Below are 12,176 nucleotides of genomic sequence, written 5' to 3'. Positions count from 1 at the left end.
GAGCGTCAGAGCAGGGACTTGAATCCAGGACCCTCTGAGGCCAAGATGTGTGCTCTGTGCCCTGCAGTCGGGTGTCCCTGCCATGGAGGGCCTTGCAGCCTCCTGGGGGCGCCACAGCCACCTGCTGGGCACCCTCACCCTCCTGTACACCTGCTCCCCATCTCCCTTCATTTAGCAAGATCCCTTCATGGCGGAGTTTCGCCTCCCCTGGCGGCTTCCCTGACCCTTAGGTTCATCAGAGGCCTTAAGGCCTGCCACTGCCCCCCACAGCCAGCCCCCTGAGACACAGGCTGGGTGTGGTACTGGGCATCCATCCTGTTCCTCCTCCTCATCTTGTCTTCGTCGACGTCAGGCCCTGGGCCGAGGGTGCTTTGTGCCCTATCTCGCTGCATCCTCCATGATCCTCTGGGGCTCTGCACCCCTCAGTGTACCCATGAGGAAACAGACCTGGAGAAGGGAAGCCACTTGCCTGAGGTCTCTGACCCAGCTCTGCCCCTGCCTCGACTAGACTAGTGACCGTGGCCCAGACTCTTCTCTCGGCCATTTGTGGACCTTCTTTAGTGTGCCTGTGAAGGTCTGTTCCCATGGTTTGCCCATTTACTATTCAGTTGTTTGTCTTCTAATGAATGAATCGTGAGGGTTCTCATTAATGTCATGTTCTTTTCCTTTGTAAGGAGTATATATTGCAAACGTTTTTAAAATCCATGGCTTGCCTTTTCATTTTGCTAATGATGAAAAGCAGAATTCCCGAATTTGATGAAATTCAGTTAACAGTTTTTATCTGCAGCTATTACTTTCTGTGTAATAGACATGAGTCCGCTGCCTACAGCACGTTCCCAAGGACTTTATCCTGCATTCTCTTCCAGAGGTTTTATATGTTAGCTTTTTGGTTTACATTTCACATCTTAACAAATCTAAGAAGTCTGACACCATACCAAGTAGCCTTCCTGACCCAAATGGAATGATACCACAAACCAACACCAGAAGGACACAGAAAAGTTCACAAATAGTTCGAAATTAAACAACAGTCCCTCAAATTATTACTAAGTCAAACAAAAATCCACAAAGCAGATTAGAAACTATCTTGAGACAAATGAAAACAAAAGCACAAATTTGCACAGCTTATCAGACGCAGGAAAAGCAACGGTAAGAGGGGTGTTTATTGAGGTAAATGCTTACATTAATAAAGAAGAAAGATCTCAAATCAACAACCTAACTTTATGTGTAAAGGACTAGAAAGAGGAAAACCACATAAACCCCAAGTTAGCAGAAGGAAGGAAGTAATAAAGATTAGAGTAGAAGCAAAGGAAACCGAGAATAATAATAGAAACAAATCAATGAAACTGAGAGTTGGTTTCTATGAAAAGATCAGCATAATGGACAAACTCTTAATTAGATTAACTGTGAAAAACACAGAAGACTCGAATAACTAAAATCAGAAAGACAGGAGACATTCCAACCGATACAGAGAAAGAAGATTGTAAGAGAATAGTATCAACAATTATACACCAAGCAATTGGATAATCTAAAAGAAATGGGTAAATTCTGAGACACATACGACATACAACACCTACCGAGACTGAACCATGAAGAGATAAAAACTCTGAACAGACCTCGATAACTAGTTAGGAGATTGAATCCCTAATCAAATCCTCACAGCAGAGAAACCTCGGGACCAGACGGCTTCAGTGGGGAATCCCACCAAACAGTTCAAGAAGAATCAGCACCAGGGACTGACCAGGAGGAAACACTTCCAACCCATTTCAAGAGGCTCGCATGAACCTGACAGCAAAGTGAGACTAGGAGACCACGAGCAAACAAAGGAGGATAAAAGGAAAGACCACCATCCCAGAAGAATGTTTGTGCAAAAATACTCCGCAGAGGTCTGGCAAACCGAATTCAACAGCACGTTAAAAGCCCATGACCACGTGGGATTCCTTCGTGGACGGCAAGGAAGTTTCAGCCAGTGGAAGTCAGTTAATGCAGGGCACCACGTCAACCCAATGAAGGACAAAACCACAGGATGATCTCAGTCGCTGCGGTAAAAGCTTCTGACACAATTCAATACCTTTGATGGTAAAAACACTCAACAAGCTAGGACAGAAGGAACCTACCTCCACGTACTCAAAGCCAGACATAAAAAGTCCGTTGTGAATATCATAGCTAACGGCAGAAGCGTGAGAGCCTTTCCTCCGAGATCACGAATGAGGCAAGGATCCCCCCTTGGCCACTTCTGCTGGGCAGAGAACTGGAGGTTCGCCGGAGCAATCAGGCAAGACACAGAAAGAAAAGGCATCCTTTCTATGTTTTTAAGCTAAGAAGTAGCCTTCTAAATAACCCACAGCTCAAAGAAGAAATCATCGGTAAAATTACAAAATGTAATAAGCTGAATAATAATGAAAACCTGTAGGATACAGTTTAAATGTCTATATTACATGGAAAAAGGGCAGAAATTATTGACCCACGCATCTTCCTCAAAAATGTAGCAGAACAGCAGATTAAACCTAAAGAAAGCAGAGGCATGAAGTAAGGATAAAAGTTTAAATCAGTTAAAGATAAAACAACATAGCCAAAAGTTGCTTCTTTTTGCTGACGATAGGCTTGATCCACGGCTTGCATGTGTCTGAGGGAAGGAGAGAGAAATCACGAACTAACCAATGTCTGCAATGAATGAGGAGACTCGGCTACGGACAGTAAGGTATTAGAGAGATCATTAGTCAAGAACGACCTTGTGCCAATACATTTGAAAATTTAGATACCACATATGAATTTCAAGGAAACATAACAAAATGCCACCAAACAAAGGGAACATCTGAACTGGCCGATGAATGCCACGTGAATGGAATCTGCAGAGAGCACCGGCAGCAACAAAAAGAACCTCCAGACTGCGTTCGCTCCCCTAATTAATTCCACAAAGCGTTTCAGAAAGAAACGATGTCAATCTTACATTCTTGCCAGATAACATATAAAAGAGGAAACACTTTCCATCTCATTTCATGAGGCCCAAGCCCTAAAGGAACGTGACAAGGAATGAAATGCACAGGCCTATCTTGCTCATAAGCACAGAGAGAATAATCTTAAATGAAGCATTAGCAAAACAAATCCAGCTATATCTCTAAAAACATATGTCACAGACAAGTCAAGAATATTCTAGAAATGAAGTGGTCGATCTCACAGAAGTAATGTATTAAGGGAACAGACTGTACTCTGTATAGAAGCAGGAAAAATATTACATGCGCTGGATTTTTTAAAAAATGCACATCCACTTATGATAAAAAACAAACAAACAAACAAACAAACAAACAAAAAAAAACTCTTAGCCAACGAGGAATTAAAGGGAACTCTCTTAATTCAATCAGACCACCTTTCAAAAGCCTGCAAAGACAGTCACACTTTCTGGAGAAACACTGAAAGCTCTCCCTCCGAGATCAGGAACCAGATCCAGAGATAGCCGCGGCCACCAGTCAGGGTGACAAAGGAGGAAACAGTAACAACAGTGAGCCAGCAAATACAGCCCTAAAAGCACACACGCGCTGACCCAAGGACACGCATGCGAATGTTCACACAGTGACAAATGCAACATTCCAGCACTGCAAACTACTGACATGTCCATCAGAAATAGAAGGTATAAATAAATTGTGCTACATTTCTGCACATGGAAATACTGTTCAGTACTGAAAAGAAATGAAATACAGTTGCAAGCGATCACAAAAATAAATAGTAATAAATGAAAACAGTGTTGCCGAGAGAAAGCCGGGTTGTTAAAATGTGTACTGTAAGGGTTCTCCTTATGTGTAAAGAGGTCACAAAGAGGCAAAATTCCACTACAGTGTTAAATGTCAAGACAGTAGACAGGGTCTCAAGCGGATGCACAGGCTGGAGAGCAGTGGTGCGACCACAGCTCACTGCAACCTTGAACTCCTGGGCGCAAGCAACCCTCCTGCCTCAGCCTCCCCAGGAGCTAGGACCACAGGCGCATACCAATATGCCCAGCTGTTTTTTTCATTTTTTGTAGAGACAGGGTCTTGCCCTGTTGCCCAGGCTGGTCTGGAACTCCTGGCCTCAAACGATCCTCCCGTCTCAGCCTCTCCAAGCGCTGGGATTACAGGCGTGACCCCACTTGCCCAGCAACAGGACCCCATTTCCTGACCCAGATGGTACTGACTCCGATGTTTGCAATGTAACGGTTTCCTGAGTTCCCTTTCTGTATTGTACTCTGTCACATTCATGTGAAGATATGTAAATACATAGAATCCCAGGAGTGTCCACAAAGACTTGATGCTTCAGTGATTTATATATTCTTTGACCACAATGCCACAACGGAATCTAGAAATTAATAACAAACATCAGTAGAAAGGTCTCTCTCTATATCCTCCTAGGTAACCCAAGCGCTAAGAAAAACTCATACTGAAATCAGAAACTACTGTGAGCTGACAAAGAAAAGTTGAGAGGCCTTTGCCTGCCAATATCCCCAAGTCTCCTGTCCTGAGAAGGTGAGATTACACAGGGAAGACCCTCCTGCACGTGTGGGAAAGGGCAAGATGCCAGCAATCAGAACCCAAAGTCCAAAGGAGGCCGGGGCTGAGAAATTTCTGCGGGCAGCCCGTTGAATCCCCATTCTGGGGTTGGGCCTATGCCTTCCAGTGAGCCTGACGTTCCAAAGTCCATAAATCTGCAGAGAGTAAATGTCTCCTTAGTCTCACAGAGTTGGCAGAGAGCGATTTGCCGAACTACAGGGAGCTGCGTAAATGGTGTCTAAACGGTCATTAAGTGTACTTGAGAGCAGTCCTGCGATTTACAGCCCCCACCGTCACCCTCAACGAGCAGGGCTACAGGGCAGCGCCCGACTGGCAGACAGTTGGAAGGTCTGGTGAAGGGGTTCAAGTCCGCGGCTTTCCAGCTTTCCTCACTGGTGGTGGAAGATCAGCTCTCCCAAATGAGCTCAGTCAGATATCACCCATCTGTCGCCTTTCCAGCTCCTGACACTGTATTTCTAATGTCTCCTCACCCATCCTCTTTGCCTTTGCGGGGTTAAGCCTTAAAAACAAAGGAATTCAGCCGGGGGAAGGGGGGGCGGAGGAAGAAAGGGAAGGGGTGAGGGTGAGAACAGCAGCAGGATGAAGGAAGCACGGGGACAAAAGTGCCCTGGAGACCCTGGTAGCAGGAAGGAGGGTCCACGGGAAGTGGAGGCAACGCCTGGCTTGGGCTGTTGGTGAGTGGGACTGCAGGGAGTGGGCATCCGGATGGACACGGTGTCCACACCTGAGGAGTGGACGGCCCGACACCCTGAGGGAGAGAGAGCGTCCCAGCACCCTGCAAAAGGCAGAAGAGGACACTGGCCCCGACATAAAAGGGAAGGCAGTTCTGTAAAGAGGCAACAGGCGGGTGCTGGGTGGCAGAACAACAAACGTCAGTGACATTTTCCTGTCTGAGCCCACCACAGAAACGACTTCCCCTATTGTCCACGCTCATGGCTCCTTGTCATCTAATCCCGTACCATCTTCTGTCATTTGTCACAGAACAAACAATCTGTGGCTGACGTGACGTGCCCGCCCTACCAGGCCGAAAGCTCCAGGCACATGGCATTAGGCCCATCATAGCCGAACAAATTGATTATTAGTCACTCCGCAAGCAGCAGCGGAGGGGAGGGGGGAGGAGGGGGGGAGAGGAAGAGAAGGCAGAGAGGAGGAGGGAGGACAAGAGGGAGGAGCGAGGGAGGGCAAGAGTGAGAAAGGAAAGAGGGGAGGACAGGCAGCAGGGCGTGGGCGAAAGCAGAGGGGGTGCAGGGCGGCAGTCAGGGAGGGGAGAGAGGAAAGATGAGGGGTGACGACGGATGCTGAGGTGAGGGAGGAGGAGAGAGGGCAGAGCAAAGGGCTTTGCAGGACCTGGGTGAGGGAGAGGAAGGGACGGGGAGAGACGCCCTTTTCCAGGGGCCACAGGTGAGCACAGCCTAAGAGCAGGGGGCAGGACGAGGGGGGCCGTGAGGGAGGAGGAAATGGCCAGGTTTGGGAACCCTGCCCTGCCTCTGCAAAGAGGGATCCGCCATCCCAGGTCCTGCCTGGGACTTCTTGTGGGGACCGTTTCAGAGGACGAAGCTCGAGAAACCAAGGGTGAGGGGTGCAGGGGACATATGTCATACCAGGGCCTGCCACCCCAAACAGAGGGACCTTCCACGCCAACAGGCTGCGTCTGTCCATTGCAAGCTCTGCACCCAATCCTCTCTTCCCCTGTCAGACATGGGATTCAACGAGCATGTTTAAGGGAACCGCTCCCCTGCCTAGGCCCCCCTACTGCGGACATCCAACCCCTTTGCCGTCAGAGCACAGCCTCACCCCCAAGAAACCTATGGGCCACCAGTGTAAAGCCCTGTGAATGTCTGCTCAGGATGAAGCGAGAGTGCGTGTGTGTGAGATAATCATCTCAGTGATCAATATATCTGTGCAAATTGTGAACTCTTTCAATGTGACGGCTCTGCTAAAATCTCCTCTCCCAAGGGCCTTTATTTCAAGGACCAGCTCTGCTTTTCTCCCACAGTCCAATGAATGCATCAGACACTGAGCTTCGGTTCCCATGGCAACTGGGACTAATGGTCTAGGGACTAAGGGTGAGACAAAGAGAAACGCAGGGAAATGAGTGCTCTGTCTTCCTCCGAGGTTCACAGCTCCTATTCAGAGATTCAAAAGGACGTTCTCTTTCATTCTGCCCTGCCCTCCCCTCGCTGCTTGGTCGAGGACAGAAAGGCAGGGGGTTCAATATGAATCCAGAATTTCTACAACCACACAATGCACCTGCTTGGTTTCGGAGACCCAGATTTCTTTCACCGCCAAAGCATGCCCGTGGAATCTAGGATTACTGCCACCCCAACTCCCTCCCCCTGTTCCCACCCTCTAGCCTGCATCCTACTGCGAGGGTTTTCCAGCAGCCCCAATTTGAGGACACAAAAGCAAGTCCCGGCCCAATTTCAGAAATGCTGCCCCCAGCAGAGTGTTCTGATCCTCACTGGCAGAGCCACACAGGACGGTCCCCCTCCCTCCTTTCCTCTGTGGCCCGGGTGACCCCTGCCCAGACCACGAGACCAGTTTCTAGGACTCCCAGTTCCTTCCCCAGCCCTGTTCTACAGGGGCCTTGGGAGACTCAGAGGAAGGAGGCTCCTGGTTGCCTCTGGCTTTTGGCAAAGAGCCAGACTAATGAGGGCCTCTTCCGTGGCCCCATTCCCGGAATAGCCAACTGCCTCCTTTGGATGGGCTCCCTGTTCCAGAGGCTGTGGGACCTGAGACTTCTCACATTGTTATTTGTGAAGCAATGCAACACAAAACCTGGGTGTAGGGCTCCAAATTTGTCCAGCCCCGTTCTCATTTCCTGGGACCCAACTGCTCACCATGTCCCATGTCCTGCAACCTCTCAGTTCCAACAGTCCAAGTAACCTCATCTTCCCTCCAATTAAGCAGCCCACATCCATAGCCAGGCCCTATACTGGAAGGAACCACGCTAACACTTGCCCCTCTTCCTGACTTCCAGCATCTTTTTGAGACATCCAGTCTGCTATTGGGAAGGCAGAGTGTGTCACACCCACTCCTGAGTATCCCCCTGCCAGGTCTCCTCTGTGGTCACACTCCTCTCAGGGGATCCCGGGTCCATTCCATATAAATTGAATCATACAATAGGATGGCCTTTTTTGTTAATGTTTTCTAGATCAGTGTCGTAGCACGTATCAATACGTCATTCCTTTAACAGCCTAGTAATAATGGCACATTTTGTTTATCCATTCATCAGCTGGTAGGCATTTGGGTGGTTTTCAGTTTGGGGCTATTATGAATAAGGCCTTTACAGACACTAGTTACAGGTTTTTACTTGACATATTTTTTCAATTCACTTGCATAGATATCTAGAGTGGAATTCTTACATCATAAGGTAACTCAATATTTTACTTTGTGAGGAATTGCTAAACTGCTTTCAAAAGTGACTGAGCCATTTACAATACCACGAGAAATGTTCTATAAGATTCCAAATCCTTCACATCCTTGCCAACATTCGTTATAGCCCATATTTTCAACTTCAGCCATCCTAGTGACTGGGAAGTGGTGTCTCAATGTGATTTTGGTTAATATTTCCCTAATGAGTAATGATATTGAGCATCTTTTCTTGTGCTTATTGACCATTTGTGTATCTTCCTTGGAGAAACGTCTCTTAAAATCCTTTGCTCATTTTTATTTGGGCAATGTGTCTGTTTATTATGCAGTTGTACTTTTTACACATTGTGGATAAAGTCCTATATCAGATATATGATTTGCAAATATTTTCTCCCATCTCACGTGTTGTCTTCCTTGTGCTCAATCGAGGATTCTGAAGCACAGAAGTTTTTAACGTCACAATGGAGCACAATTTATCTGTGTTTCAGTGTTTTCACTCATGATTTGGGTGCCATACCTAAGAAACCATTGCCTATTTCAAGGTCTTCAAGATTTACTCCAAAGTTTTCCTCTATAGGTTTATAGGTTTTATAGGTTTCCCTCTTAGATGTACGTCTATCGTCCATTTTGAGGTCGTTTTCGGGCATGGTGTAAGACAGTGGTCGAACTTCAATCTTTTGCTCATGCATATCCAACTGTCCCAGCACCATTTGTTGAAAATACTGTTCTTTGCCCCTTTGAGTTGTTTTGATACACTTGTCAAATATCAATTTACCTTAAATGAAAAGGATTATTTCAGGAATTTCAATTCTATTACATTGATATATATCCCTATATTCATGCTAGTAACACAACACATCGATTACTGTAGCTTTGTGGTGAGTTGGGAAATCAAGAAGTGTGTGTCCTCCATCTTTGTTCTTTTTCAAGATTGTTTTGGCTTTTCTGGATCCCTTGCATTGCTATGGAAATTTTAGGATCGGCTTGTTAATTCTGGAAAGGAAAGAAACCTGTTGAGATTTTTTTAAAAGAATTATGTTGGATCTGTAGATCCATTCGTGGACTATTATCATTTATTTTTTGCCTTTTAGTATATTTATTTTTATACATTGAAGACAGAGCATGATTCAGTGAAAAATATCTTTCACTTAAATTTTTCTTGAAATAATAAAATTATTTTGAAGCATTATATTTCATTATCTATTTTAATTCATTTAAAACAATATGTATTTTGTCTTAAGTTTTCTCCTCTTGGACTCCATTTTACTCATATAAGTTCACAAAACAACAATCTATTGATTTTTTTCTTCCCTTCTTTTTTGTAAAAAGTCACATTTTTCTGTCTATGAAAAAAATATTTTCTCTTTCACAAGTTTTATGAAGTCCATATCATCTTTGCCCTTTCAAACATGAAACCTTTCAAAATACTTTTTTCTAATTGCATGCATATTTATCTTTTATTTTGTAGATAACAATACAATAAGCTAAACTCCCCTAAAGCTAAAGTTCTTTTGTGACATTGACTAAATCAACTCTTCCAGGCCATTTGATGTTATAGAATTTACTTTCACTCATTCCAAAAAAATTAGTGAGTATTTACTACCTGTTAGGCACAGTTTAGACCATTTGAAATCTACGTAGTGGAAAAGGCATGATCTTTGCGTCCAAGGTATTTATAGCACAGTAAAGCGACAGACTGACATGTGATAAATTCTAAAACAGTACAGGTTAGAAAAAATACAGTTTAAATGATAGATAACTATTTTAAGAGAGAGTAGGCTATATGGAATAAACAATGTTTGCATACATTATTTTAGAATTAAAGACTTTTGGTACTTTTACATTAAATTCGGAGAAAACTATAGTCAGAATGTTTGTGTCCTGCCAACATTCATATGTTGAAACATAATCACCAATGTGATGAAATTAGGAGGCAGAGCTTTGGGGATGTGATTAGGTCATGAGGGTAAAGCTGTTACGATGCCATTAATGCCCTTATAAAAGAAGTCCCAGGAAGCTGCCTTGATCTTTCACCATGTGAGGACATAGCTAAAAGATGCCGTCTATGAACCAGGCCCTCACAAGATACCAAATATGCCTCAATGTAGGACTTCTCAGCCTCCTGACCTGTAAGAAACAAATTTCTGTTGTTTATAAGCCACCCAGTTTTTGGTATTTTATTATATTAATAGCAGCCCTAGTGGACTAAGATAATGGGGTAAGGTCATTCCAAGATGTGGCAACAGTATGTAAAAAAAGTCAGTATTTTAATAGTGCATGTGAAGAGTTACATATTCATCTGTGTCTCTGGAGTATAAGATACAATGGTAGGAAATGAGGATCATAAAAATATATCAAATAGGAAAGCAAAGGACATGCTGAGATGTGATTTCATTTTGAAAACAATGAGGAACCATATACTAATTTTGAGGAAAGCATAAACATGACCTAAAACATTGTTAGAATAATATAAGCAACAAGGGAGAGAAAGGTACACATAAAATAGATTAACTAAGAGGATGTATCCACATGTTTTATTCAGTGATCATATAAAAGAGATAAAGAAGAAGAGAGAACAAGAATTATTGACAGTATGCAGGTGTGCTTTTGGCTTGTTTCTGACAGGAGGATAGCAGTGCCATTATGAAGGCACAAGTCTTTTTAAAGTTCTTCCAAGTGAAATTTAATTTACATAGAATGAAATGCACGGCTATTATATGTTGGATAAATTTTGACAAAATGCATATATCCCATAAACCCATTTGTATATCACATATAGATCATTTCCATCACCTCGAAATGCCCCTTCCTATTCAGTCCTGCTACATTACCACCCTCTAACCTACAGTGCTAAAGACCACCACTATTCTAACTTCTTTCACCATAGACTGGTTTTGCTTGTCCTAGATTTTAATGATTTACTGTCTCTCCATTCATGAATAAGGAACGCCTTTCCATTTATTTAGATTTTCTTTCAATAATGCTTTGTGGTTTTCAGTGCACAAGTCTTATACTTCTTTCGTTAAATTTATTTCTAAATATTTTATTCCTTTAGATGGTATTATACATGAAATTGCTTTTAAATTCCTTTTGTGTATTATTCATTGTTGTTATACAGAAAAACAACTGTACCTTTTATATTGATCTCTGCAACCTTGCTAAACTCAATGACTAATTCTAATAGTAATTTTATTTCTGGCTTCCTTAGTGTTTTTTATATACATGTTACCTGTGAATAGAGATAGTTTTACTTATTTATTTCTAATCTGGAGGTCTTTTATTTCTTTTTCTTACCTAAATACATTAGCTAGAAACTCCAGTAAAATGTTAAGTAGAAATGGTGAGAGGAGACATTGTTGCTTTCAGGCTGTCACCAAGAAGACTGACAGCAGTTGTGGGGGTTTGGTAAAGTCTTTTTATCAAGTTGAGGAAGTGCCTTTGTTTTCCTAGTTTCTTGATTTTTTAAAATTATGAAATGGTTGTGGATTTGTCAAATATGTTTTCTATGTCTACTGAAATGACATTAAATAATATGGTTTTTAAATTTGATTAATATAGTGTATTACACTGATTTTTTGTCTGTCAAACCAACCTTAGATTCCTAAAATAAGTTCCACGTGGTCTTTGTGCATAATCCTGTGTGTGTGTGTGTGTGTGTGTGTGTTCCTGCATTTGGTATGTAATTTGTGAAGGATTTTTATGCCTGTACTCATAAGGGATACTGGTCTATAGTTTTGTTTATTTTTTTTTCTTCTGATGTCTTCTCTGATTTTGCAATTTGCTTAAAGCTGGGCTCATAAATTTAGTTAGGAAGTGTTTTCTCCTCTTCTATATTCTGGGCAATGTAGTGGAGTTGTAGTTTAATGTCTTCTTTAAATATTTGGTAGAATCCACTAGTTGGACCTGTGCCTTTTTTTGTTGAGATGCATTTGTTATTAATTCATTCTCTTTACTTGTTATAAATCTATTTAGATTTTCATTTTCTCCTTGAGGAAATTTCAGTAATTTGTGTCTTTCTGGAGATTTGTCCATTTCAAGTACGTTATCAAATTAATTGGCATGCTATTGTTTGCACTATTCCACATAACCATTTTATTTCTGGAAGGTTGTACTAACATCCTATATTTCATTTTTAATTTTTGTAATTTGTACCTTTTCTATTTTTTCTTAGGCTAGTAAAGGTTTGCCAATTTTGTTAATCTTTTCATAGAATCAACTTGTAGTTTTGTTGACTTTCCCTATTATTTCCTTTTCTCTTTTTATTTA

Source organism: Eulemur rufifrons, chromosome 30 (genome assembly GCF_041146395.1).
Source record: "Eulemur rufifrons isolate Redbay chromosome 30, OSU_ERuf_1, whole genome shotgun sequence".
NCBI lineage: Eukaryota > Metazoa > Chordata > Mammalia > Primates > Lemuridae > Eulemur > Eulemur rufifrons.
This window is presented reverse-complemented; position numbering follows the sequence as displayed.